Source organism: Sceloporus undulatus, chromosome 1, assembly GCF_019175285.1.
Source record: "Sceloporus undulatus isolate JIND9_A2432 ecotype Alabama chromosome 1, SceUnd_v1.1, whole genome shotgun sequence".
NCBI lineage: Eukaryota > Metazoa > Chordata > Lepidosauria > Squamata > Phrynosomatidae > Sceloporus > Sceloporus undulatus.
Genome location: NC_056522.1, coordinates 320,969,284 through 320,972,479, shown reverse-complemented (window position 1 = coordinate 320,972,479; position 3,196 = coordinate 320,969,284). Strand labels below are relative to the sequence as shown.

At 38.1% G+C, this 3,196-nt stretch overlaps 1 protein-coding gene across 1 annotated transcript in view; it reads left to right on the top strand.

Moving 5' to 3' along the window:
* VPS18 (VPS18 core subunit of CORVET and HOPS complexes) overlaps window positions 1-3,196 on the top strand; it is a 31,032-nt gene that overhangs the window by 3,819 nt on the left and 24,017 nt on the right.

The following is a 3,196-nucleotide window of genomic DNA, read 5'->3' as shown; positions in this document are numbered from 1 at the left end:
GTGAAGCCCAAACGGTTATTTTTATTTTATTTATTATTTCATTTTAAATGAAGCTATCTTAAATGTAACGGAAATGAATTATTTACATTTCTAGTTGGCAGATTTTTATCCCAAGCAATCTTTTTATGTTTATTATTTTATTTTTCTATGTTATATTTTATATTGATGCTGGTCTTTGACCGTAATAAAGAATTTCAAGTGTTGAATTTGGTAGTACAACATCACTACAGAGCAGGTTGTGTCCAGTGGTGGACTTGTCCTAGGTTGGAGAAAACACTTCCACTTAAGCAAAGCAGAGTACCAGGTTTTAATCTACATGGCCCCTGAATAAGTTACTCATGATTAAAGCTGTAGAAATCCTCTGGAACAATATGCACTGCTGCATGCGGGGCTGCAGTGATTAAGGCAAAAAAGCTAAACCAGGTGCTTCACTTTTGGTGAGTGGGAATACTTTTGGATAGTGCAAACCTGTTACTGGAAACAGCAGTGCTTGAGACAATGGCATTACAGTGTGTAGGTGAAGGGTATCTTGCACATGCTTCCCCCAACATTGAAAAAGAATTAACAGAGCAGTCCAGTATGTGATTACTCTAGAACAGGAGTTCCCAACATGTGCTCCAAGGAGCCCTTAGGGCTCCACATGCACCAGGTGCTCCATGGCCGCTGCAGGAAAATGAAAGAAATAAAAATTTAATGAAATTAAAGAACAAGAATATATTTGTATATATACTCCTAAACACCATTAACTTGTAAGACATAGAATAGGCCTCTTAAGGCTCCACCATAGAAATAAGGGCTCCACAAGTCAAAAAGGGTTGGGAACCCCTCCTCTACATTAAAGGGTAGGCTGACCCCCTTGTTGCTTTCTTTTTGCCAGCAGGCAAAAACATACTTGTTTAAGCAAGCTTTTCAATGCTTAAAGCAGGGAAGGTTTTTTAATGTAGATGTATGTTTTATCTGTTTTTAAGTTTTGTATGTTTCTTCAACCAGTTTTATGGTGTTTTAATGTGGTGGTTTTTTTAAGTTTGTCTTGTACTTGTAAACATTTTTAATGTGTTGTGGAACCCACCCTGGGTCCAGTCCTGGGGGAAAGGTAGCGCATATATATATATATATATATATATATTAATGAAGAAAACAAGTAAAAATTAAAATTAGATGATTTTAAATTGTGATTAAAGTAACAAGATGCCATGTAGTAACTGAGCAACTGAGGAGTTTACTAGGCTGCCAGATGAAAAGAATGATCAACCTTACTATTAAAAAAAAAATTTTTTTTTAGAAATATATATGAAGTTTCTAGTGCAAAACTGAATATTTGTGAGCAGTGCTGCTATAACAATTGGAAAACAAACATAATAAAAATTTCCTCCCTTCCCGGGGCAAGAAAACCTATAAGGATTTAGCTCAAAATTATAATAGCTTTCTATTTAAAGCAATTACCTAGTAGTTACAGGCAACAAGAGATCATATGTGTGTGACTCAAATGGTTGATGGAAGAGGGATGGAGGGCTTGCTCCCTCTGTAGCCAGCACAGAAATGAGTGGGCCTCAGAGGAAGGAGAATTTCTCCTTTTTGCCTAGTGTAGAGCTGTGGGAGGAGAAGTAGAGCATTTTGACGATCCTTTGGAAAGTCTCAGGAAGCTTGTACTTTTATTTATTTATTTTACAAAAAGTAAGGTTTGATGCTTATTTACTTATAAAATGCATAGTAATCAGGGTAAATGATATATTATATTATTTATGATCTGGAAACTTATCACTCTTTTAACACCATTCTGTTCAAATACAGTCACTCCTCCTTTCTCGTGGACTTGAGGTCTGTGGTCTTGAATATTCACGGAGGGGCAGCCTCTGTTATTTTCAATGGGATGTGTTCCCACGGCACACGCCCTGCACATGCCCCATTCAAGCCTATGCTTTGGTCCAGGACGGATCCCCCGCGAAAACAGGGCCTGCTGTAATTCTAGCCAGTTACTAAGAAGTGTTTCAACTATACTGTATTTCAGTTGCATTTGTGTCATGACTAATCAGAGTCCAACAACTATCTGTCTCTCAGACATGCAGTTGTTACCCTGCTTTTAAGAGGTAGTGTAACCAAATGTTTTTAAGGAGCATTTCTTTTGATATTTTGACAAGTTTCATAGCTTCATTTATTTGGAAAGTATCGCTGAATGTCCCTGCTGTAAAGGGGGAGTTACAGTGTATATTTGAAAGTATATTTTAGAACTTTCCTCAACCTGGCTCCATACAAATGTATGGGACTGCAGCTCCCATCACCTCCATGCTTGATGAGGTTTCTTGTATTCAGAGCTAAATAGGATTTTTAGTGTGTATTTTTTAAATTGCAGAAGACCAGAGGGATGAAATTGAATATGTTGTTGTTGATCAATTCCAGAAGAAGTTTGGTTATGCAGTGAGTATAATACTGTTATATTCTGCTCATGGCGTCTATTCAATTTGCTGCTGGTTTTTACACTGGGAAAGACAAATGTGTGTGTTGTGGTCCTCTGATCAGTATTGCATAACTAGCCACTTGTTTGCCAATTTGCCCCTTGGGACATGCTAGAAGGGAAGGGTGTGTCGAGTTGTGCAAGAGTGGACTCTGACCAGAATCATACTGCTCTCCTGGGGTGGTGGTGGTGGTGGTGGTGGATGCTTGTTGTGAAACTACTCCGTATCAGAGCTAAGATGAGTCAGCTACAGTACTTGGTTTTAAACAAAAAATCTAGATGCAGTGAGCTCAGTGGAAAGTTTGTGGAAGGGAAATAACCAGGGGGATATGAACATCTCTTATTTACACTCTTTGAACAACAGGAAGGGCATAATGGGATTGGGAATGGTATTGCTGTGTACATCAAAGTACACTGAAAAACAAAGTAGAAATCATGAAGGGATGACAATGCAAAATTCTGAAAATAATTTAGCACTGGGAAATGCTTTCACTGATCTTGAGATATAAAATGAAATTAGGGAGGCATTCAATGTGATTTTAAATTCCTTACTTCAACTAGATGGTCATGTTCTGGTCACAAAAAAGCAGGGCAGGGAGATGTCTAGATATTCTAAATGAGGGTGACCTAGAATACCTGGTCTTGAGACTGATCAGAAGGAGAGTGATCATGGGCTTAATCGTCAGTGACACTTGGCACCTCATTGCAAGATAAGTGTTATTTAATCAGTTGGAATTGGTGGAC